Source organism: Propithecus coquereli, unplaced genomic scaffold (assembly GCF_000956105.1).
Source record: "Propithecus coquereli isolate 6110/MARCELLA unplaced genomic scaffold, Pcoq_1.0 Scaffold780, whole genome shotgun sequence".
Classification (NCBI taxonomy): domain Eukaryota; kingdom Metazoa; phylum Chordata; class Mammalia; order Primates; family Indriidae; genus Propithecus; species Propithecus coquereli.
Genome location: NW_012153952.1, coordinates 191257 through 217727, shown reverse-complemented (window position 1 = coordinate 217727; position 26471 = coordinate 191257). Strand labels below are relative to the sequence as shown.

General features: G+C 49.1%; 1 long non-coding RNA gene across 1 annotated transcript; it reads right to left on the bottom strand.

Annotated features, from left to right (window-relative positions):
* Positions 1 to 4331: 4331 nt before the first annotated feature.
* Positions 4332 to 10802, bottom strand: LOC105825118. The gene is made up of 5 exons (XR_001138243.1): positions 10743 to 10802; positions 9027 to 9106; positions 8080 to 8146; positions 5702 to 5776; positions 4332 to 4439 (listed from the first exon to the last, which is right to left on the bottom strand). It is a non-coding gene; the product is annotated as an uncharacterized LOC105825118 (long non-coding RNA).
* Positions 10803 to 26471: the final 15669 nt, after the last annotated feature.

The window sequence follows — 26471 nt, the reverse complement described above, 5'->3', positions numbered from 1 at the left end:
CCAGTTTGAAGCCATACCACAGGCTTAGCTTTGAAGCAGGCCCTGGATGCATTTTGTCATTGCCCCCTACCCTGCCCCCACTCCCACTTAGCATGCTCGGTTCCAGGGTAAGACTATGCAGGTCTTACCCTAAATGCTGACGGGATAGGTGAAGGGGAGCAGCGGCCATCGTGTCCCAGGCCTTTGCACAAGGTGGGACAGGTACCCTCTCTTGTCCTCCATATCACCAAAATGGAATAAATGGGTTTCCGAGAGTAGAAAGACCAACTGCTTATTTTTTTCCTAAAACATATTAAAATAGTGCTATATCTATCAAAACTTAAAACCTCACTCTGGCCTGTAACTGGGAAATCACTGGAGATTGCTTTTCGTATTTTTCATATCCCCTCACTCTCCCCACAAGCCGCTGGCAACCACCATTCTACTCTCTGCTTCTGAGTTCGATTTTTTTTTAGATTACACTTACAATTGAGATATGAATGTCTCTTTATTATTATTATTTTTTGTAGAGACAGGGTCTCGCAATATTGCCCAGGCTGGTCTCCAACTCCTGGCCCCAAGTGATCCTCCCGCCTCAGCCTCCCAAGTAGCTGGGATTACAGGCTTGCACCACTGTTCCCAGCTCCACAATTGCCTCTTGATAGCCTTTAACTCTTCGATGAGTTCTGGGGTATTTAGGAATCTTTGTTTTAGTGGATTCCTTTGGTGGAAATTGGTGAAGGAGCTGTGAGGGTTTTTTTTAATTTAATTTTTCATAGTGGTAAGATACACATAACATAAAATGTACCATTTCAACCATTTTTTTTTTTTTTTTTTGAGACAGAGTCTCACTCTTTTGCCGGGCTAGAGTGAGTGCCATGGCGTCAGCCTAGCTCACAGCAACCTCAAACTCCTGGGCTCAAGCGATCCTTCTGCCTCAGCCTCCCGAGTAGCTGGGACTACAGGCATGCGCCACCACGCCCGGCTAGTTTTTTCTATATAGTTTTAGTTGTCCGATTAATTTCTTTCTATTTTTGGTAGAGACGGGGGTCTCGCTCTTGCTCAGGCTGGTTTCGAACTCCTGAGCTCAAACAATCCGCCCACCTCGGCCTCCCAGAGTGCTAGGATTACAGGCGTGAGCCACCGCGCCGGCCTCAACCATTTTTAAGTGTACAGTTCGATGGCATTGAATACATTCATTGTTCCATAACAATCACTATCATTCATGGGTGGAACCATCATCTCCTAATCCTGAACTAAAACTCTGTACCCATTAAACTCTACAATTCTCCACTCCCCTCCTCTCAGCCTGCTAGTAGCCACTGTTCGACTTTCTGTCTCTAGGATTTCAACTACTCTAGGTACCTGTTGACCCAAAATAAATAACTGAGGCAAAAATCTCAATCAATCGAGGTTTAGTAAGCCAAAGTCAAGGATGCACCCAGGAAAAACATAAACCACAGACAAATCTATGGCTGTTTTTCCAAAGGGGAATTTGGAAGTTTCAGCATTTAAAGGCTCACAGAAAGAAAAAAAAAAGGAAGGGTTGGGGTGGTGAGACAAATGGCTTTATTCTTGCGAGATTCAGGAAAATCGGCATTTCATATACGGCAAATGTTTCTCTTACGGTACCTCATATAAGTGGAACCATCCAGTATTTGTCCTTTTCTGTCTAGCGTATTTCATTTAGTATAATGTCCTCAGAGTGCATTCATGTAATAGCATGTATCAGAATTTCATTCCTTTTTAAGGCTGAATAATATTCCATTGCAGGGATATATCACATTGTTTATTCATTCATCCATCAACAGATATTTGAGTTGTTTCTACATTTTGGCTATACTGAATAATGCTGCTATGAACATTGGTGTACAAATATGTTTGAGTCCTTACTTTCAATTCTTTTGGATATACATCCATAAGTGGGATTGCTGGACCAAATGGTAATTCCATGTTTAATATTTTGAGGAACCAAGGAGCTGCATTTTTTGTTTAGAATTGAGGCACCACTGGGTACAGAAGCAGCCATGATAGATGTCCCAAAATTCAAGTTGGTTGAATAAGTGACAGTCTAAACCCATCAAGAATTCTCAAAAATCTTAGGGAGGGGATTCTGCTTCCAAAGACACTGCAACTGGAGGCAGAAGTATTCAGGCTGATTCCTCCAAGTTTCCAAGATGGATTCTGGACAACAGCACACACCAGGCTAAAGATGTTTTGTTTATATCTATAATCAATTTACTTGAGCTTTAAAGTAACTTACAGAAATAATTAAACTACAATAAGCTGAAAATAGATAAAGAAATCAAGGCTGATAGAAAATAAGCGTAGAAAAGTGAGGTGAGGTTGGAAGAAAAGCTAGTATATAGGAGGTTACTAGGGGTAGACACTGTGCTTCCCAGAGGCAAAGCAAAATGACAAACAAAACCTATGGAAAGACAAATGCCACATGATCTCACTTACATGTGGAATCCAAAAAAGTCAAACTCATAGAAGCAGAGACTAGAACGATGGTTACCAGGGGCTGGGGCAGGGGCGGTGGGGATTAGGGACGACAACCCAAAATAGGGGCAGGGGCGGTGGGGATTAGGGACGACAACCCAAAGTAAGTGACCGAGGCACACATCTCAACTAATTGAGGTTTATTAAAACCAAAATTGAGGACGTGCCTGGGGAAAACACAAACCACTCTGCTCCAGCCCCAGCCAAGGCAGTTTCAATTGCAAATGCAGAAATGGGGCAATGAACTCTGCCCTTGCATCACAGCCCTTGGGACACATTTCCTGTCTGCGGTCCCCAACCCCCAGGCCGCAGCCCATACTGGTCCCTGGTCTGTTAGGAAATGGCCCCACATCAGCATCACTGCCTAAGCTCTGCAACACCCCCCACCCCCGGTCCGTGGAAAAATTGTCTTCCATGAAACTGGACCCTGGTGCCAAAAAGGTTGGGGACTATTGCTCTATGTGTAGACCTCTCCCTCTGTACAATGAGGATAAAAGGATGAAAGAGCTCGTGCATGCACATCCTTAGCAGATCACCTCATTGTTGCAAATGACTGTACCCCAAAAGGCTGGCCCTGAGGACAGCCCTCAGTTTCACCAATGGCAACTGCTCCATGGTCACCCTACTCCCACCTTTACTCAATAATCCATCAAGTTGACACCATCCGTTTTATATCCCAGATAGGCTGACAAACTCATCCCAGTTTGCCTGGGATCTCCCTGATTTTAGCAATGAAAGTCCCACTTCCTAGGAAACCCCTCAATCTCAGGCAAACTGAGACAGTTGGTCACACAAGTGAATATTTACTAGTGAGCTGGGTCCTAGACCTACAGGGCACTCCAGCCTTCCTTAATGCCACCAGATCTGTCTCACTCCACAATCCACTCTATTCTACAATGTTAATATTCTCATGGATCCTAAATGTGAGCCAACTCCCAGCACTTGTTCATCTCCTAATCCCAAGTGTACACCTCAAGCATTATCCTATGTGCCAAGCCTCTAGCGTTTGTTAAAAACAGGAAAGGCTCAAAGAGCGAAAACAAGACTGGGCCTCTGGCCTACTTTCTCCACTCCCAGCCTTGCAGGCTCATAGGTTGTCGCTGATTTAAAAAGCAGGCAGGGCCGGGCGCAGTGGCTCACGGTCTGTAATCCTAGCACTCTGGAAGGCCAAGGCAGGAGGATCACTTGAGGTCAGGAGTCCAAGACCAGCCTGAGCAAGAGCAAGACCGTCATCTCTACTAAAAATAGAAAAATTAGCCAGGCATGGTGGCACATGCCTGTAGTCCCAGCTACTCAGGAGGCAGAGGCAGGAGGATCGCTTGAGCCCAGGAGTTGGAGGTTGCTACGAGCTAGGCCGATGCCATGGCACCAGGCTGATGCCTGGGCAACAGAGCAAGACTGTCTCCAAAAAAAAACAAAGCAGGCAAAGCAAGTCTGTAAGGTTTATTAAATGGCTAACAACAGCTACAAATTCAAAACAAAAAGTCTTGGTTATTAAAAAGTCATTGTAGGCACAGGCAAGGGGACATGGGGCTGGCCTTCCCTGTCCACGGCCCTGTGAGAGACACTGCTGTCAAAACTCAGAGCTAGGTGAGGTCTCCCACGTCTGGACACCAATTTTTGTGCAGAGTGAACAGTTGTTCCACGATGCTCTGAGCAGGCAGCAGGGAGCGGCTCTGGTGACGCTTCACATGGCAACCTCACACTCCATTCTCTGCCCCTTTGGTGTCCACGGACACCACGAAGAGATTCTAAAAGAAAGAACGAGTGAGGTCAGTGGTTCAGGAATCCACATAAGCACAGACCAGCTCAGCCTCTGGCTGTAGGCTCCCAGCCCTTGGCGCTAACTCACCATGGTGAAAATTATCGGCAAACCCAGAGGCCTAGGTCATCCCAGGGGTCACTGATTGCATGGCCTTGGGACTTCTTTGCATGGTCTCTGCATCTAAGGCTGAGACCTAAAAGGGGGAGGAAGCATCCAGGTATTTAGTTTTCAGCACCACCTTCTCCTCCCCAAGCTGACATCACCGAGGGGGTCCTAACCGACCGGGATCCTACTTTATGCACACCAAATTGGAATTGGTACAAAAGGAAAACTGTCTTAAAAGTTCATTTTTTAAAAGAAATGATTTTCTTTTAAGCAGTTCACAATCAGGGCAACTGACCAGAAAGGGTCACCCACAGAAACACAGCTTCTCTGCCCCCGCCTTTATTCTTCTTTCTCCATTTATTCAAAATTACTGATGGCTCCTGGAGAAGCACACACATCTCCAATTTCGGAAAACGGCACCTACGATTTACGATTCTCACATGTGCCCCTCAGTGCCACCTGAACTCGTGCCAGTGTGCAGTCCACATAGAAATGCACAGACTGGCTTTGGCAAGGGGATCCAAATGTGGTCCAATCGCCATATCACATGGGGCCTGCACAGGCCCACGCTCTGAAGGGCTGGCAGGAGAAAGGCTGGAGTGTGGGAAAGCTCCAGGGTTTGGAAGGGACATCTGGACCCTTCAAACACGGGGAAACTTCTTTCAGCGTTCCTCTCCCTGTGGTATCAATGACCAGGGCATGGGTGGCCCGTGATCACTTTCGGGATGCAGGAGCAGACAAGGACAGAGGGAGAGCCAGGCAGGGCAGGAGGCCGGTGTCAGGAGCCCGGAGAATGGCTCGAGTCAGGCGGTGCAGCCCAACTGAGCACAGAGCTCCAGCAGCTGCCACTGTGTCCTGCAAAGACCCCACAGGGAGTCAAAAAACTCTTCCAGCCTTAAAATGTTAATAAGGAAATGTTTTTGGGTTGAAAAAGGTCAGGAGCATGTGGTCAAAACAAAAGAAAAACCTACTATTCATCCAGATTTGCTTATCGAATCAAGACGTGGAAGCTGAGAGCAGGTGACAGAGCTAGACAGGTTCAAAGGTGGGATCAGAGTCCCAGTGCCTGAATCCACACACGTCCCATCACGGCACACTGCTGACATCCAGCACTCGGTGGAGGGAGATGCCCCAGGAGCTCTCGTTACCCACATTTTCTGAAGGCCCCACCTCTGCCGCAGCCACTAAAGGCATGTATGGGACTGCCCCGCCGCAGGACACAACGCGGATCACAGGATGCTGCTTTCACCTTAGTTCCCCTCACATCATCATCTAAGCCCCAGGAAATATGCACAGCACTTTACAGGATGCAAAGAAACAAGATTCCAGAGAACTGTCCAAAAATCTTACCTTGGGACCCCACGGTCTAGCGCCCCGCTATGAAAACGACATGTCCCACGGAGCCTCTGCACACAGCACACCCATCTGCAACAGACACACAGAGAGCACCTGGCACAGAGGCTGGCAGATTACAGGGGGCTGCAGACCATCTCTGGCAGGAATGACATCCGTGTTATCCTATGTGTCAAGTGTGATCAGCTTGTTACGTATCAGTGTAAGCTAAAGGGATGCTGAGACCCAGCAATGCCTCTTCCGGACAGGGACCCAAAGGAGACGAAATCAGCACCTGGGAAAGACACCTGCACTTCCAGCCACTGCGGCACTGTTCACAACAGCCAAGACAGGGACACAACCTAAGTGTCCATCCACACACAATCGATAAAGAAAATGCAGTGTGTATGTACAATGGAGTATCACTCAGCCTTAGAAAAGGAGACCCTGGGCAGTGAGGGATAAAAACTTATCCAGTAGAAAAGATTAATAATGAAAGCAGATCCTGCCATTTGCCACAACATGGCTGGACCTGGAGGGCACCGTGCTAAGTGAAATGAGCCAGGCCCGGAAAGACAAAATAACTGTGTGATCTCACTCACACTATGTGGAATGTTAGAAAATAAAAAACAGTGGTTACCAGCCCGGCAGGAGAGGAAATGGGGAGATGGGGTCAAAGGATACAAAGTAGCAGAGATGCAGGATAAACGAGTCTAATGGAGATCTAATGTACAGTTAATAAAACTGTATTAGGGATTTTTGTTAAGTAGACTTGAGCTGCTCTTGTCACATGCACTAAAAGAAGTAACTGTGAGATGATAGATATGTTAATGTTTCACTATAGTAACCATTTTACTGTACATATGTAACCCATTGTCCCATAACATCATGTTGTAAACCTCAAATATTGATGCTAAAATTTATTTTAAAAAAAAGGAAGCCAAGGCCAGGAAGTTTTTGGGAGTGGCCCACGCCTGGCAGCAACTAGCACATACCTGGGACAGGTAACGCGTGGTGGGAGGGCCCCACACCTGCCATCCAGCGTGTAAGGGCTGCGTTCACGTATCTGACTACATGGTGCTTTGCCCACTTTGAGCAGTGTTCTAACCTGATCACCTTAATCGAAGGCAAGAGGGAAAACCTGCCCTGGTGGCGCACGGGCCCTCCCCGGCCAGGACTGAAGGTGTCTATCACAGCTGCTTGCTCAAGGGCACTCTTCGCCCTGACACTGCTCAGTGGGACGAGCCCTGTCACTGTACAACCATGCATTTCCTCCTCGTCTTCTTTTTGTCCAGGTGCTACATGTCAGGCACCAGGCACAACGTGAAACCAAGACAGGGCACTGCCCTCAAGAGGCTCACGGCATGGGGGCATGATAAGCAAACTAACTCCCAGATGGTGCAATCACTGCTGAGGCAGGGCTGAGGACGTGGGCAGGGGTGCAATGGGGAAGCAGAAAAAGCTTCCAGGGGGAGCCCTAGGAGGAGGGTGACCACTATTGTGGCTTCAAAACTAGCCCATAAACACAAACTCCCCGAGGCAGGGCCCTGCCTCACTACCCTTTCCTTAAGCCTCCTCGTAGCCCACACTGTGCTGGGCAGAAGGGGACCCATAGCGGGGCGCTAGACCGTGGGGCCCCAAGGCTACAGTGCCAGGCGCCAGGAGGGGGCAAAGCTGCCAAGAAGACGTGTACGAAAGCTCCAGAGTTTGGAAGGGATGGGAGTGGACCCTCCAAACACGGGGAAACGCTTTCAGCAATTTCTCTCCCTGCACTATCAATGACCAGGGCACGGGCAGCCCACGATCACTTTCGAATGCAGGGGCAGAAGAGGGGAGAGGATAGGCTGAGAAGGAGGCCGTGCTTGCACCCTGCGGAATGATCAGACTTACGGCCTAAGATTATGGGTGCTGCCTGATTCTCAGAGATCACTTACCCCCCATCTCCAAGAGCTAAAGGGAAGACAAAGATTGGCAAAAATACTGGGAATCCTTGGGCTCTAAAAGACTGGGTTTCAGTGGTAACAATGTTGATTATCTGACAACAGTATTTCCACTGAGTCTCAAAGACCACGCAGCTGGCCACTGGATACGGATCTAGGTTTGAGTCTAAAACGCAGCCCTCTGCCCCTTCCAGCGCACTGCTGATTTCCTCTCAATACAACAGTGGCCTCTCTCAGAGCCCAAACTAAGCTCTGGAAGCACCTTCTCTGCAGCGAACCCACCAAGGCAGAAGAGGACCCAGTCCTGTCCCTGACAGCCAAGGGGACAAAGCCGGGAGCAAAGGGAAGCAGCCTTCACCTGTGTTCTCACTCCCCACTCCACAGCGCCTAAACACCTCTGGCCCCGCAGCCTGCAGAGAACTTGAGCTCTAGAGAACCAGGCAGGACACCACTTACCTGGGACCTCACAATCCACGCTAGGACACCTCTCACGATGTACATGGAGCAGCACGATGAGACACTCCTATAGGGGACAAGAAGCCAGCAAGTAATGAACGCACTTGGACTGCTCAGGGCATGTCCAGGGAACCCTGCATTCACCCACAGGAAAACACCTGGGCAATCAGCGTCTCGGGAGGTGGATGCACTGACAGTTTTTCTAGCCCATCCTGGGTCACTGCTACCATCCCCTAAGGCTGTCCCGTCTGGAGTGGACGAGAATGGATCCTCTGCACATGAGGAAAACCTTGCAACCATATCACCAATAACCAAGACACGAGCAGTCTATAATCACCTTGAGCACAGGGGTAGAAAAGGACACTGAGCTTGCTGGAACCACAGACCAGTGTCAGAAGCCTGGAAAATGGCCTGACCTGGGACAGTGGCACAGCAAAGCACAGGACCCAGCAGCTGCCACCTTGTCCGGCACGAACTTAACCTGCCCAGCTAGGAGAGGACAAGAAGACCCTCCAGGTAAGAAAGCTGCAGAGTTCTTAGGGTGTGGAAGACAGGGATTGTGTGAGCTAAGAATGCTCACCTCACTGCATTTCTCTTTTTCAGATGAGGAAACTGAGGATCAGAGAAGGTCCCAAAGCTAGGACGCAACAGTGAAGTGATTGAGATCTGGGTACGGGTGAATCTGATGCCAAAATCCTTCCTGCTTCCGATTCAGACATTCTGCTGCTGACACACCAATGTAAAGGGTCCCTAAGACTCTACACTCCAGAAGATACATAAAGAGGAACCAAATGCATTCTTGATGACCCCAAAGAGGGTAACACTGGAGCCCAGGGTGAAGCCGCCTCATTTCGCCTCTATCTACTTCCCAGACTACATCATGCCCAGGGAACCTGCACGCGCCCTTGTGGGACACAAAGCCCAGATCTCCAGAGGACAGAACTCACCTCAGGAGCACCATGGTCCAGCTGCTTCCTGGCAGGATTGAGACACCTCTCACGGGCCCCTCTGCACCAAGATGCCTCCTCTGCAAAATAAGAAGCCCCAGATGAGCAATCTAGACATCACCTGACCAAACCCATCCTGGAAAGGACATGAAGAGTACCTGGCACAGAAGCTACCAGGCAGTAAATGCTTCACACAAGTTGGCTGTCATTACCTTCACATCAGTCTATTGTCTCAGTAACAGGAAAAGAAGAGCACATCGAAAGAGGGGCTGTGCGTAGTCTACGTCACAGATGGCTTCAGTTTCATCTTATTTATACATTGATTAATTTGCACTGGTCCTGAAGTAGTACACTGAATGGGACTCTGAACCTGGGACAGGTTTGGGAGTGGGCCACACCAGCGTGGCAGAGTCTGGTATGGGCACAAAGGACCATTATGGGTAGGAGTGGCTCATCTGTCATCTGGGGGCCAGGGCCAATCATATAGCATGCTCAATTACATCAGCCATGCCTAGCTATACCTCTGCTTTGGTCCCTGACACGACGACAATCCATGGGGAAATTCATCCTAGTGAACCAAGGACAAATCCCGTGTCAAGGGGGTATCACTGGATGAATTACGGCGCCAGTGGGAAATAGCTCTCACCACCCCCTTGCTCAAAAGCTTCTTCCTGACACGCCACGATGTGCTGAGCCCCATCCCCTTGCAACAGTGACTCGGTTTTTTCCCATCTCCTGTTTTTCATTTGTTCTGTAACTGCTGAACATCGACCACCTGCCAGGCACTGGGTAAACCAAGAGGCAAGACTCAGACACTGCCCTCAAGGTCCCAGAAGAAAGGCGAAGAGACAAGCAAACCAACTGCCACAGGATGTGACTAGTACCGAGAGGGGGCGGGGAATAAAAGGGTAACCCCCACCAGGTTCCAGCACCAACCCACTGGTTCCCTGATGCAGGAACCCACCCTGATGCACCCCGGTTAAAGCCTCACAGGCACACGCAGCTTCGCACAAGGAGCACTCAAGCCAGACACCAGGTGCCAGGAGGCGTTAAAAGGTGGTAAGGAGGAGTGTGGGAAAGCTCCAGAGTTTGAAAGGGACAGGAGTGGACCCTCCAAACACGGGGAAACGCTTTCAGCAATTCCTCTCCCTGCACTATCAATGACCAGGGCACGGGCAGCCCATGATCACTTTCGAATACAGGGCCAAAAAAGGGCAGAAAGTGGCCCATGAAGAGAAGCCCAAGTTGTCACGTTAGTTCCCACTAACCACCCAGTAAGGGGAGAGGGGCCCAGCCAAGCCCAGGACCCTGAGAGCTGTCACCGCTTAATACAATATAACGATCCCATCTGCCCCCGTCAACAGAGTGCACAGCAAGACCAAATTCTGGTAAAAACGCCTAAACTGTTCATTCACCCCACAAATACTGAGTATCTACATGTAGCCAGGCAATGTGGGTTCGAAAACAAGAACAGTCAAGGTCTCTGCCCTCACAGACATTTTGCAGTTACTCTACTTTACAGGAAGTCAAGCTCAGGAGAATGAAGTAACTTAGCCAGGATGTGACCCCAAAACCCAGCCCCGCATCTGCTACACCGGGCTTCCTCCTGCACCAGGGCCTTCTAGACAGGCCTTGGAAGCCGGCTGAGGGGCTGGCTGGAGGCAACCCGGAAGGCACCCCCCTTCCTTCAAGGTGCTCACGAGCAGCAGCACATACCCAGGGACATCCTCGCACGCAGGACAGCGGGCGCCCACCAGGGCGTGCAGATCAGGGTGCTGCAGGAGATGAGGGGGCGCTGGCTGCTGCAGAGCCAGCAAAGCCGTCCGAGGGAGAGTTTTCATCTGTCTCCAGGAGAGCCGCAGAGCCCAAAAGGCCTAGGCAGAGAAAAAGCACGGGGAAGGGGCTGCAGCACAAGGCCGGGGGTCAGGAGTCCAGACTCTGCCCTCTGGGGCCCTGGGAGCGTCCTCGATTCAAACCTCAGCCAAACGGTCCGTAAAACGGAGTTTTTAGCACTCCTAAACGTTATGGAGGATAAATGAGTTAACAATCATGAGGACTTGGCACAATGATTGACGCTTTGTAGGCAACCACTGACAGACAAGCGGTTTCGGGGGTTTCAGATGCCAGGAGTCGAGGTCAGGGATGGGGGCGTGAAAGTCATGGGGGCTCTGGCGCCCCTCTGCCTGCGTTCACGGCCCCGGGCACAGCGTCGCCGGGCCCCAGTTTGTAGTCACTGACGGGCACTAAGCCTTCCCGCAGCGGGGACAGGTGCGCTGACGCCAGCACGTGGCCGGCTAAGCCGCGCGGCGGCCGAGGGCGCAGCTCACCGCCAGTGTCTTTCCCGAGGACGCGCGAATCCCGACAGGCCCACCCCGGTGGAGGGGACCGGGCACTGCACCAGGGGCCGGGCCTGACCTGCGGCCGGCTTTCCCGGCCCCCCAAGGGGCCTCAGTTTTCCCTGATGCGGGAAGAAGCGCAGACCACGCGCCCCGCAGTGGACTCACCCCGGCGCCCTGGCGTCGAGCGGCGGCGGAGACTGGGCAGACAGAGCGGCAAAATGCGCGATGGCTGGAGATCCCGGGAGATGGCTCCGAACGGCAAGGCACTGCAACCCCAACGGCCACACCACCAGGAAGCTCCACTCATTCAGCGCGGGCGGAAATACAGCTGAGGCTGCGGATTGCGGCCTAGAGCGGCGCCTTCGCCGGGCGGAACCTGCGCCAGCGGCCCTGCAGCGCCCCCCGGCGGGGCGGAGCTCAACTTCGGACGCTGGAGGGCTTGGGATACTTTCCAAATGCTATTAATAGAATTTTGAAAGTAAACTTTTCCTCACTTGCTTTGTTTTTCCGTTTGTTCTGAAGGTGCTCCTTGGTCACTAATTTGATATTAATCTGCAGAAATTGTCAACCTTCCGCCATAGGAGCTGTTTCTAGGATGAGCTGGTGAATTGTGCTTAGTTTGGACTTTGTGTAAAGGTCCAGTGGGGATCTGGCTATTTGATTCACCACTAAATTCATAGTTCAGGGGCTGGCCACGTTGAACGAATGAATGAATGCATTCTACCTGTATTTTTTTTTTCTGAACATTGTCAGACTGAGATCTCTGAGACATGGCCCCATACTGGAATATGAGAGTGAGGCAGTCCAGCCCACAGATGTGCGCAGGAGACAAATGCTTCCCTAAACTTGGTCCCCTAAGTACACGGGATTGGGGGTGGCAAGAGTCCTTGACTCGCAGAGACCTGATTAGATTTGCCTCTGAGGAACCTGATCAGATGTGCTCAGTGGCAGAGACTGCAGACAGATGTTCCATGTTCCTGACAGGCTTGGGAGAGGGCGCATGACCCCAAATCCTCACAAGCACTGCCACTGCCTGTATCCTGGGCCAGTGTGCCTCTTGGACCTGAGGTGGCCCTGCCACTAGCTGTGCCCACTCTCTGGTTGGTTTTTTTTGTTGTTTTTTTTTTTGAGACAGAGTCTTGCTCTATCGCCCCAGCTAGAGTGCCATGGCATTATAGCTCACTGCAACCTCAAACTCTTGGGCTCAAATGATCCTCCTGCCTCAACCTCCTGAGCAGCTGGGTCTACAGGCACATGCCACCACACCCGGCTAATTTTTCTATTTTTTGTATAGACACGGTTTCGCTTTTGCTCAGGCTGGTCTTGAACTCCTGAGTTCAAGTGATCCTTCCACCTTGGCCTCCCAGAGTGCTAGGATTACAGGCATCAGCCACCATGCCTAGCCGTCAAACCTAGATTTTCTTTTGCACTCCTTGTTCCTATAACAAGGGAACCTTGGCCGATTCATTCCTCCATTCCCAGGGCCTGCAGGAGGCCAGGCGCCTGGGAGGGTGGCTGATGCTTGTTGACTGTTAGTGGAACAGGATGTTACAATGGGTGTTGCAGCCAACACACCAACAAGGTGCCAAGGCAGAGGGATGGACCGTATAAAATCACATCTTAAGAAACAAACGATAAAAACAAAATAAAATGTAATTGCTGTTGTGGTAGGTAAAAAATGATTAAATCTTGGTGATTTTTGAAGGTTCCATCTGATAAAATGGCAGCTGCCTTCCAAAGAAGGTATCAGACCAGATGTAGAATTAAGGAAGGAAATAACCAAAAAATAGTTGCCTGTGACTCTTGAATCCTCTCTTCCAATTGAAGGGTATTAACAGTGTAGAATTAGAATTTAAAGAGAGGGGGAATTATTAATTATATTTCTTAGGAAAAATAAGGGATCTATGAGTCTCACCCGCTGCCCCCAAGAGGAAGAGATAGGGAGAGAACCCAGGCATATCACTGCAACTCAGCAAGAGGAGCTTCGGCAGGTCATGAGGAAGCTTGATATTTGTCACCTGAAGTTGAGAGCACAGGTGACGGGGCCTGACCCACTCCGGAGTCAAAAGTTCATAGTCTCTTTCTGCAGGTGTAGAATCTGTGGTTCTAATATTTGACTGGTACCCAGAAGGTCCTGCCCAAGAGGGAGCCTGCCAAGGTGAGAGGATCCTAAGAAGAGGATCTGTGCACATCAGTGGGGCACAGCTAAACGGTGACAGGAGGGGAGTCTCCAAAGAACCCATGAAAGAGGCCATGCGAGAATACTCAGCATTAAATACCCTGGAGGGGGCGTGGGCTTCTTGGAACAGTACCAGACAGAAGAGCAGTGTCCCTCCTCCTCACTTTTTACCCCTTCTGTTTTGATCCGGGAAGTGCTGGCAGTGGGTGAGAGGACAGAAAACTCCTGGCGAAGAGAAACACATCTGCATAAGTGAAGAGAGAAGGCCCACATCCCCTCCCCAGCAGGCAGCAGCCCACCCTGTGCGTGGCCCCAGCTGGTGGGGAGAAGTCTTACTATGAACGATCATTGAAGACATAATTCATATATTAGACTGGAAATTTAAAATTATGTAATGAAAACTGTGTTTTCCATTTTTAGTGATTGCAAGACTTTTTAATGCCTAAGAATGATCAGAAAAGTTCGGAGGCCTGCCTGATATTTTTTTAGGGGTAGGGAAAAGATACATCCACTTAGCAAGTCTAAACACACAGGGGGCAAAAAAAATTGATGATTACATGTCAGAAGTCCTGCTTTCAACATACTGGTTGCATTAATAAAGGATTGAGCTGTAGCTGGGAGGACAAAATTCCACCATCTGGGAGTTTGTGACCTCATAGTGGCTGAGAGATCCCCATAGCCTGGAGCCCCTTTGTTTGAAGGGATGGAATCATGGCTGGCTGGACATATTGTTCCAAGGAGATGGTGCCCAGGGTCTAGGTGGGAATAAGCAACTGACCACTCGAGACCTGCAGACACTCCAGGCCCCGTCCCCACATCAACGATGATCACCATGCTGGAGAGTTTGCTGTGTCTGTCCATCCTCCTCTGCTTCTTACTGATCCTCTGTTACTGCGTCTTTCAGGAGCAATAGGCCCAGGGCTCCTGCAGGCTGGGACTGAGGCTTAATGGAAACCTCGGCCAGTCCAGCCCTCTGGGCCTCTCAGACAGGATGGGCTCTTCTCGAACTGCCCCTGGGCTGGGTCTTGTCCTGTTTGGTGGCCTCTGGCCCTCACTGGATGCTCCGGCAGACTGAGATGAGATGGGGGTCTTCCCATCAGCTACCACCTAGGTCTCAGCACCGTCTTCCTCCTGGGTCCCCTAGCTGGATCCTCCGACCCCCACAGCCTCCTTGTCGCTGGTTTTTCTTCTGGTTCGTTGTCGTCCTGGGCTGAAGGCTGCTGGCTCTGGAGAGGGGGTCAGTGTGGGGCTCAGTGAAGGTGTAATTGACTTAGTCTTCTGGGCCCTGGGGAGCGGGAGTCCTGGCTAAAGACCGATAACTTCAGCCAGGAACATTGTACTTTCCTTCTATCTGCGATGAACGATCCGAGAAAACGATCTTCTCAGCTCATGAATCAGGATGGTCTTAGCCAGTTAGTGTTTCCCTGGACAACTTTGGACTTGCCTTGCTAAATAACAGATGTTTCTGGCTAATTACTTTAACCTCCCTGGCTTGAGAATTGTAACTTTTTTGCCTGAAAACTTGGGCGTTCAAGATAATGATATTCGAGTTTGGTTCATTGTCTTTCACCATTCTAACGGCCACATCAGGTCTTCACTCATAAGACCTTGGGTTTTCCTGGCCAAGTGCATCAGACATCCCTGACTAATTTTCTGGGCCTTCCAGGATAAAAATAGAAGAAAATTTCTGTGATTTCGCCATTATGCATGATATTGGCTGATGGTTTAAGATACGTATTTTATTCCGAGAATTTTTAAAAATTTTGAATGGATATTAAATTCTATCAAATGTTTACTGGAGATATGATGAGCTATATAAATAAACTATTAATAGAATGGTGGTTGCCAGGGCTGGGAGCAGGAAGAAATGGGGAGTTGTTGCTTAATGGATACGGAGTTTCAGTTTTGCAAGATGGAAAGAGTTCTGGAAATTGGTTGCACAACAATGTGAATGTACTTAACACTACTGAACTATACAGTTAAAAATGGTTAAGATAGTAAGTTTTATGTTGTGTGTATTTTATCACAATTAAAAATTCATAAGCAGTGTGGGAATCTGGGAAAAAAAGAAAAAAGAAGAAAAATTCAAAAAATAGGTAAAATAGGCCAGGCGCGGTGGCTCACGCCTGTAATCCTAGCACTCTGGGAGGCCGAGGTGGGCGGATTGTTTGAGCTCAGGAGTTCGAGACCAGCCTGAGCAAGAGCGAGACCCCGTCTCTACCAAAAATAGAAAGAAATTAATTGGACAGCTAAAAATATATAGAAAAAATTAGCCGGGCATGGTGGTGCATGCCTGTAGTCCCAGCTACTCGGGAGGCTGAGGCAGGAGGATCGCTTGAGCCCAGGAATTTGAGGTTGCTGTGAGCTAGGCTGACGCCACGGCACTCTAGCCTGGGCAACAAAGTGAGACTCTGTCTAAAAAAAAAAAAAAAATAGGTAAAATAATAAGTTGAAACAGTACCGTAAGTGCTCTGCATAGTTGTTGGTTTATAGTAAGCTAGTTTAATAAATTATAATGAGTTTGACTACTCTAGGTACCTCATATATGTGAAATCATACAGTATTTGTCTCTTTGTGACTGACTCATTTACTTAGCATAATTTCTCAAGGTTCATCCATATTATAGTATGTGTCAGAATTCCCTTCCTTTTTAAGGCTAAATAATATTCCATTGTGTGTATATACCATATTTTGTTCATCCATTCATCTATCAATGGACAGGAGTTGCTTCCACCTTTTGGCTGTGGTGAATAATGTTGCTATGGACACGGGTGCACAAATATCTCTTTGAGATCCCACTTTCAGTTGTTTGGGGGTATATTCCCAGAAGTGGAATTGCTGGATCATATGGTAATTCTATATAATTTTTTGACAAACCACCATACTATTTTCCATACTGGCTGCATCATTTTGAATATTTCATCTATTTTAAAGTTGAAAAACGGAAGTTCAGAAAAATTAAATAACTTACTAATATAGGTAAGGTGTGGTAGAGAAAAATGTTAAGGACGTTGTTGTACTGGTTTTCTAGGGCTGCCATAACAACATACCACAAACTGGGTGGCTTAAAATGACAGAAGTTTATCCTATTACTGTTCTGGAAGCTAGAAATCTAAAATCAAGGTGTCAGTGGAGTCATTGTTCCTCTGAGACTCTGGGTAGAATCCTTCCTTGCCCCTTTCTAGTGTCTGGTGGTGCCCGTCAAACCCTTGGCATGCCTCGGCTTGCAGCTGCATCGCTCCATCCTCTTACCTGTGTAGTCAGGTCGCATTCTCCCTGAATGTGCCTTCTGCTCACTCACAAGGACATCAGCCATACTGGAGTAAGGGCCTGCCCGACTGCAGTATGACCTCATCTTAGTTTACATCTCAATTGTGTCTGCAAAGACCATAGTTCTGAATAAGGTCACATTTCCAGGTACTAGGTGTTGGGGCCACAGTTCAACCCATAGTATCTGTCTTGCTCCACATTCTACGATATTTACCACATTTGGACCTCCTTATCTGATATACTTCTAGACTTACTAATATAAAAGCACGCTTGCATTCATGCGACCAACCTTATTTGATATATTGGTGGATTATTATATTAGAATACAAGCTCAGAGGAAGACAGACGCCATGGATTTCTCTCATTCATCCCTTTACCTCCCAGCCATTATACCAAAAAAAAAAAAAAGTTTTTGGAAAAGTGGTATAGCTTTTCAAGCACCTTTATGGGGAAGAATCATTAACTGAATAGTTGTTTTGAAAATTGTTTGCATAGTTGTTTTTTTCATTCCTTTTTCAACTTCATGCAGAATCTGGCTGGGATAGACATCTGCCAGTGCAGAAGAACTCAAATTCTGTAAAATAATTTAAAGAGGTTTATTCTGAGCCGAGTATGTGTGACCGTGGCCCAGAGAGCCATGCCCAAGAAGCCTTGAGCAAGTGGTCTCACTGTGGTTGGGGGTTACAGTCTGATTTTATACATTTCAGGGAGACAGGAATTACACATAAAGTCATAAATCAATACATGGAAGGTGTTCCTTGGTTTGGCCTGAAAAGGCAAGACATCCCGAAGCACGGTATTACAGGTTATAGGTAGGTTTAAAGATTCTTTGGGGGGGGGGGGGTCTAAAAAAATAAATAAATAAAGATTCTTTGATTTGTGATTGATTAAAGAAATGAAGCTTTGTCTAAAGGATTATAATGTTTTAAATTAAGATAAGGAAGTCTATTTTTTTCTTTTTTATTTAAAGGCTGATCAAGTGAAGCAGTGTGAGTGGAGAAGGAACAAGGGAACCTGTAACTGCTTGTTATCAATTAGTTGTAAACCCCACTGCACTCGGACCAACCAAGGAAGTCTGTTAATCAGAGACAAGCCACCAGACATACACCCAGACGCAAGTGATCCGTTAAGCAAATTGATGACCTGCAGATGTGGTTTAAGCTTTGTCTCGTGTAGCCTTAGACCTGCTAATGAGTTACAAAGGATCTCTCCAAGAGGGGAGGGGGCACGATGAGAAGTGTCTGACCTCCCTACTCATGGCTGGCAACTCAGCTTTAGGGTATTTCTGGGGTCCCCTTGGCCAAGAGGGGGTCTATTCAGTCAGCTGGGGGGCTCGAGATTTTATTTAGTTTACACATCTGTTGTGCACACCCACCTCTATTTCCGAGCCCCTAGCGCAGCATCGCATGGAGGCACTCAGTTACCATGAACTGAATGAGTGGATGGATGAGTGAACAGAAGGCCCATTGACTCAGCAGTGTGCTCACCCCCTTTTGCTGCTACTGGTCTGTCTTGACGACCAGCGGCTCCAAGTGGCCGGTGGTCTCTTCCTACCCGCACAGACTCCTCAAGCCCCCCATGCCCACTCCTGAGGGAGTCCAGGCAGACATAGTTGCCAGCCTACCCCTGGCTGGATGGGCCCTCAACACCCCCTCTCCAGGCAAAAAAGATCCACTTCAAACAGGCATCCCTTCCAGAGCTTGCAGAGAGCGTGTCTGCAGTTTTGGTTTTTATGTCAGCAGACAAATAAAGGGTCAGCCATTGCGAACAGACTGTTGTCTGAATGCCATGAGCAAAGCCTGTCACAACACATATATTTCAAGAGCTCAGCATGCTGCCTTGTTTGCTGGACTCCCTCGTTACGTAGGCCAGTGTCACAGATGGGAAAGTCAACCTGGATAAACAAAATGCTCACAGTGCTTCAGGCAACAGCAAAACTCTCAGATAGGATGCGTTGGTGACAGAAGCCTCACTTACACTAAAAAGGAAATACATTATTGGAAAACTTATGTAATCAAACAAAGGGAAGGGTAAAGGTCAAGCTGAGTCTCCAAGACAACAAACACCAGGACTGGAACACCATCCCTGTCCTGCATCTCTGCTTCCTTCTGTGTGCGGACCTCTGCCTTCACACTCACTCTGGATTCTTGCTTATGGTGAGGGACATGTGCCAGGTTTACCCTGAGGGTAGACAGGACTGCCACATGTGGTTGCGCAGGTTGTGTACTGCACAACTCATGGGAGCACCATTTACATCATAGTCTACAGTTGAGAAGCAGAGATGCTGAGGATGCTTGGCTGAGCTGATGGCACAAAAAGCACTTGACTTAAAGGAAAGAAGATATTTTCCTAGCACATTCTTCTCTGGCGCAGCAAGGTAACAACCCTATGTTGCACCGTCTAACCCTTAAATGATGATACTTCTAATAAAAACCTTTGAGAATGTCTGTGAAGGGCAACATTTTGGGGGAATTTATCCCCCCAAGCTACTTGAGGTGAAGCAAAAGACTTTAAACCTGCGACACTGAAACTTGTACAGGGCATTAAAAAAAGAGAAAGGTTTGCAAGTAGTAGGGAGGCTTTCTGAGAAATGCTGCCCTTAACTACACAAACTTTGACCCTGAAAATTAGTTTCTGGGCCAAAGGATATGGGCTTCCTCCCTTTTCAAAGCTCTGGGAGGAGTCACCCATCTCTAAGGTCCCTCATCTAACTTGTCTTGAGGGTGGATTGGGAGGTATTGAGCATGTGCAGGTCACCTTTCAGGGTCTCGGTGCTTGGGATGCTTGGCTGAGTCCCCACTCCTTCCTGGGTGAGCTCACCAGGCAAGCCCTGTCCAGCAAGGCTGTGTGTGGGTGTGTGTGTGTGTGTGTGTGTGTGTGTGTGTGTGTGTGTGTTGTGGGGGGCTACAACAGTGATGAAAGGAAGGGGGTGCGGGTATCAGGGAGCTGCAGGTGGTCACATCTGAGATGATTCCTCCTTCTAGCTATCACCATTCATAAAGATGCAACTAATTTCCACCTGTCCACCTCTCATGTCCACCTCTTCCCTGTGATGGGGTCAGAAGGAACATCATTCCTGCCCTTCAAGGGCACTATTCAAATCACCCTTTATAAAATTAATGAAGGGCCACAAGGTGGGAACTGTGGTAGTGGAAACACATGTGTGTGTGTGTGTGTGTGTAACCAGCCACTGTTCCCTCGCTTTCTTTCCTATGCCTGCTTACTACTCAGGAGTCATTTAGCTAATGGTCATAAAGATCTTAGCTTTCTTCATTGCTCCCATAGATAACACCACCCTAAATCTAAGACTAGTTTTTGAGATACCTTCCAAGCCCTGCCTTCCTGTGGACTGGCTGACCCACCCAGACCAGTGGGCCACACCAAGGAACTGACTCAACAGTCTAGAGAATGGACTGTGGCTTTTATTTAGGGAAACAGGGGTCCAGCGTCCTCCAGATATGACCATGGCAACTCCTATGGAGTCTCTGCACACAAGGACACTTCACCAACAGACATGGAAGCCGTGACTGAGCAGCTGACCTATCCCAGCTCACAGCAGGACCTGGTGGGCAGAAGGAAAGCAATTGGCACTGTATCTGCAGATAGTAAGGAATCCACAAATGTTCACTCTTACTATTACCTGAACAGACATCAAGTTTTCTCATGAAAAAGGAAAGTAGTTAGCTCTAAAGAGGAGACAAGTGATTGGTGTGCAGCAGGCTGGCCAACTCTGATCAATATGTAGTTGCTCAGCGATGGTTAGTAAAGCTCAGGTTCACGGGAGGGTGCCATGGCTGATGGGCAGCGGGTAGCACGGACCCAGGAAGGGTGCTGGGAGGTAGGAGGGCCTCAGGCCTGCAGCTGCTGTGTGAGGGCTGTGTTCATAGGTGCCTTGATTAGATTCCGCTCTGCCTACATCTTTGCTGCTCTGGTCCCTGCCATCTCAATCAAAGGCCACAGGAAAAAATCTTTCCCTGGTGGGCCCATCCCATGCCAAGTAGCTTCCCATGGCAGGACTCAAGGCAGGTTCTAATGAATTGTGTCACTGGAGCAAGAAAGTTTCCAAGAGGAGGAAAAAGAGTGGAATCTTTCCCACCCCCGGGCAGCATGGCTCTCTAGGCTTTTCCTCTCATTGGTTCTAGAGTTACTAAACACCAAACACTTGGCATACCAAGAAGCGAGACTGTCAGCCTTCACGATCCCAGGCAGAGAGGAAGACAGATGCCAGAAAACCAATCATTATGATGAGATGTGATAAGTCTCACATCTCATGGGCCAAGAAGAGGAAGAGGGGACTGGAGCAGGAGGAAAGCCTTCTGGATGTTAAGTCTTGCCTGAGGGTGGACCCCACTCATGCCCCCACAGCTAGGTTCTTTAGAATCCAGGCTTCCCCACACTCAAGATACAAATACAAGGAAGAAAGTACAATTTCCCCAGCTTGGATCCCATGCCCACCCACTGTCAGGGAAGGGCAGGACGCCATAGTTGACATTCTCGACAAGATTGAATTCAACGGGAAGAATGGATGCCACAAGGAAATCAGGGTCTGTCTTAATCCGTTCAGGCTGCCATAACAAAAATACCATAGACTGGGTGGCTTAAACAACAAACATTTGCTTCTCAGAGTCTGGAAGCTGGGAAGTCCAAGATCAAGACACCAACAGATTCAGTGTCTGGTGAGGACACGCTTCCTGGTTCGTAGATGACCATCTCCTCACTGTGTCCTCACGTAGCAGAGGGGAGTTTCCTAGGGCCTCTTTTATAAGGGCACTAATCCCATTCATGAGGGCTCCATCTTCATGACCTGATCACCTCCTAATACCATCTCCTTGGGGATTAGGTTTCAACCAAGGAATTTTGGGAGGGACATGAACATTGTCTATAGCAGGGTGTTAGTCTGGGAGACAAGTGGATATGTCCAAACAGCAGATATCTTTGCCATTTGATATTCATATTTGTGTAATATTAGACAGTCTGTTGCCGTAAAGCTCACCTTTAAATATAATGTTATTGGTCGATGACGACGGTCTGTATGCTGTGTATGGTGAAAATATCCTTTTAGTTCAAGTATTCTAAAATATACTTTTCTGATCAGTAATAGAAATTAAATATTATGAAACACCTTTTCAAGCATCTATTCAAGTGCTCTTAGACTGCTTTCTGGGTTTGAATTTTGACTCTGATGCCTACTGTTGGTGGAGGCAATCTACCACTAGCCCTGAGCATCTATGCACATTCTTGCCGGGCATGCCAAGAAAGCAAGGCTCTGACTGCTCTCTAGCTGGGCATTTTCTAAGGGCTGTGTTTTGCAGTGAGCAACCTTGTGAGACGAGGTGAAGTCTTCTCCCAGGCTAAAAGTAGGCTACTCTGTTCACTGTAAAAATGGGGACTCCCCCAAACTCAGTGTTCCTCTCCTGTAGCACACTGTGTGTGTAGGCATTCATCATTGGCACCATGCCACTCCCATGGGACTTGTGAGGCATGGGGAACCCATATGAACATGAAGCTCTCTCTACTGATTTTGCCGTGAATAATAAAGTCCCCAGACTCTGACTTAGGAATTTCATGTCCTCCACCAGCATCCATGAGACAGGAACAGGGTAACTTGTCAGCTCCCAAGTGAGGTTAACTCTCAGACCATGCACAGATCCTGACACATTGACCGCGTGACCTTGGACAAGTTAAATTCAACTTTCTGAACTTTTATTTCCTCATTGACAAAAGGGATAATAATAATGTTTACATTATAGGATTGGTGTCTTAGTCCATTTGGGCCACTGTAATGAAGTGCCATAAACTGGATGGCTTATAAACAACAGAAATTTATTTATCCCAGTTCTGGAGGCTGGGAGTCCAAGATCAAGCCACCAGTAGATTTTATATCTGACGAGAGCTTTCCTCCTGGCTTATAGACTGATGGCTGTCTTCTGACTGTGTCCTCAAATGGCAGAAGGGGGAAGCGAGCTCTCTAGGGACTCTTATAAGGACACTAATCTCATTCACAAGGGCCTCACCCTCATGACCTCATCTAATCCTAATTACTTCCCAAAGACCACACCTCTCAATACCATCTCAATAGGAGGTAGGGTTTAAACATATGAATTTTGGGGGGGACACAGGCATTCAGTCCATAACAATTGATATGATGATTAAATAGATCAAAGTGTCTGAAATATTGTGTGTGCCCCAAAATGTTAGTCATTATTTAACATTATGATTGTACTCTCCTGCAGCATCGCTGGCAGGCACTGTAGTGACACAGGCATCATGTTATGAAAAACATTGTTAACCTGCTTCTATGAACTTTATTCACATTGTTCACATTGTTTTACCTTTTACATATACTCCTGAATATAATCTGCTAATGTTTGCATGACTGGCTCCTTCTCCTCCATCAGGTTTTAGGTTAAATGACTTTTCCCTGAGTGGCCCTTGCTCTATTTAGCTCATCCTGGCTAACTAGGTCACACAGCTACTGTGCTCACACCACCATTTCCTTTGTAGCACTTATTACGATTTTTATTTTTTGGTCACAATAAAGTGCACTATGAAAACAGGCTGGCGAGGGGACATGGAGGGAGACAAGTACATTCAGGCTGGGTGGCTCAGGTGAAGCAGTGAGGCTTCGTAACGCAGATGCCATCCTCGCGGAGGGCAGCGGTACGTAGAGTGTCCTGCGGTCCTGCTCTCGCACCCAGAGCTGCTGGCGCCTCTGCCCTTCATTTTGCAGGGTTGTAGGGCACCGTTGGCAATATCCGAGCTGAATTTCTGGGCAGCTGGGGAGATGAGCCAAATTATGCGTGGGTCTGAGGCCTCAAAACCGGCAGGGTTCAGGTAGTAACCAGTCCGTGCATCTGGGATCGCAGGTGTGCCAACCTCCAGCTGCATCGAGAAGCCCACCAGGGGCGTGGTGGACACCAGGGCGTCACGTCTCTGCTGACGCGCTCGGCAGGACGCAAATCTCGCTAGACAGACCCCTGCCCGCTGGGGTCCTGCCCCGGGGCCCTTGGCTGCAGCCCCAGGCTCCCTGCCGTCCCTGCAGAGCTGGCCCTGTTCTGCCCGCCTAAGCCGCTGCAGCTCATTGGGCGGTGGGAGAGGCGGTGAACCGCTTACTATGAATTTTAATTATTGCATTTTCTGGCTCACTGGTTATTATTCCCACTGGAATGTAACCAACATAAAGTCAGTGATCAGGTCTGTCTTCTTTGTTATATTTCCAATACTTAGTCCAGTCCCTATTAGGAAATAGTTACTGGATAGATTTTCTGGATGGATGGGAGTCTAGATGCATAGATTATGAGATGAATGGATGGATGGATGAATGAATATTTGAATGGACCGATGGAAGGATGAGTGAATAATTGGAGGCATGAGGAAGCTGATGTTCCGTAAGTATGTCCTGGGTAAGTGGAGGTGCGGGTGGTGGGACTAACCGCTGATGAAGAGATGCTCGGTTGGATGAATTTCTGCCCCGCTCCGCCAGGGGGCGATGCAGGAGCGTGGGCGCGGGTTCTGCCAGGAGCAGGTGCCGCTCTAGGCTGCCGCCCGCGCCCTGGCACGTTTCCACCGACTTGGGATCCGTGGAGAGATCTTCCTGAGGGTGCTATCCGGGGCCTGCGGCTTCCCGGCACAGCCCTCTGTTCCCTCCGCCGTCGAGCCCGCGGCCCCGGATGGGTCACTGAGGGGCCGCGCTCGAGGCACGATCTGACCGGGAACCCCCGGCGGCTTCCCAAGGCTGGTTTTGCGTACCCCATTCCCCTAGAAAAGGAGAAACTGAGGCCGCAGGGGGAACAAGGAGAGCAGGCCTGGCCCCTGGTGCAGTGCTCCGTACTGTCCGCCAGGGTGGGCCCCTCGGGATTCGTGTGTCCTCGGGAAAGAGACTGGCGGGTGAGCTGCGCCCTTGGCCGCCGCCGGGCTGAGCCGGCCCCTTGGGGTTCCAGGACCCCTGTCCGCCCACCCCCTCTCCGCCCAGCCTCCTTGCGGAAGCCTTAGTGCCCATCAATGACGAGAAACGGACCCCGCGACGCTGTGCTCGGGGCCGTGAACGCGGGCTGAGGGGCGCCAGAGCCCCCATGACTTTCACGCCCCCATCCCTGACCTCGACTCCTGGCATCTGAAACCCCCGAAACCGCTTGTCTGTCAGTGGTTGCCTACAAAGCGTCAGTCATTGTGCCAAGTCCTCATGATTGTTAACTCATTTATCCTCCATAACGTTTAGGAGTGCTAAAAGCTCCGTTTTACGGACCGTTTGGCTGAGGTTTGAATCGAGGACGCTCCCAGGGCCCCAGAGGGCAGAGTCTGGACTCCTGACCCCCGGCCTTGTGCTGCAGCCCCTTCCCCGTGCTTTTTCTCTGCCTAGGCCTTTTGGGCTCTGCGGCTCTCCTGGAGACAGATGAAAACTCTTCCCTCGGACGGCTTTGCTGGCTTTGCTGCAGCCAGCGCCCCCTCATCTCCTGGCAGCACCCTGATCTGCACGCCCTGGTGGGCGCCCGCTGTCCTGCGTGCGAGGATGTCCCTGGGTATGTGCTGCTACTCGTGAGCACCTTGAAGGAAGGGGGGTGCCTTCCGGGTTGCCTCCAGCCGGCCCCTCAGCCGGCTTCCGAGGCCTGTCTGGAAGGCCCTGGTGCAGGAGGAAGCCCGGTGTAGCAGATGCGGGGCTGGGTTTGGGGGTCACATCCTGGCTAAGTTACTTCATTCTCCTGAGCTTGACTTCCTGTAAAGTAGGGGAACTGCAAAATGTCTGTGAGGGCAGAGACCTTGACTGTTCTTGTTTTTGAACCCACATTGCCTGGCTACATGTAGATACTCAGTATTTGTGGGGTGAATGAACAGTTTAGGCGTTTTTACCAGAATTTGGTCTTGCTGTGCACTCTGTTGACGGGGGCAGATGGGATCTTTATGCTGTATTAAAAGGTGACAGCTCTCAGGGTCTTTGGGGCTTGGCGCTTGGACAGTCTGTTGGCTGCTAATTTTGGCCTCTGTTCCTGGCTCACTTTCTGCCCTTTTTTGCACCTGCATTCGTAAGTGATCACGGTCTGCCCATGTCCTGGTCACTGGTAGTGCAGGCAGAAGAAATGTGGGAAGGGTTGCCCTGTGTTGGGAGGGTCGACAGCCTCACCTTACGGTTCCAGGACTTTCCCCCACTCCTGCTTTTCAATTCTGCACACATCTCGGGGCCTCCAGGGTTTAGGGGGCTGCCATGTGTGTTGCTGTTATCACCGGGGCTTTTACTTCCTGCTCCCTGCTGTTGGGACCAGGCTATGTGTATTGCTTAAGTTCCCCCTGATGACCAGCAGAGTCGCTGCCAGTCAGCCATGGCACACTCCTGTAAACTTGGCTTTGGCATCCTTTTCAGCCTGTTGTTGATTAGGTAAACGTTGGCCACCCTGCCATAGACAGTCCACTGCCTACTCTTTAGAGTTAATTACTTCCTTTTTCATGAGGAAGTAATATGTTTGCTCAAGAAATAGTAACAGCCAACATTTGTGGAATGCTTACTGTCTGGTAACTACCACGCCCCACTGCGAGCAGGGACAAGCCAGCTGCTCATTCATGGCTTCTTGTCTCTTGCAGATGAGTCCATTGTGTGCAGAGGCATCATGGGAGTTGTTATGTTAGGAACATTCTAGACCTCAGTGTCCTTGAGGTAAGATCTCT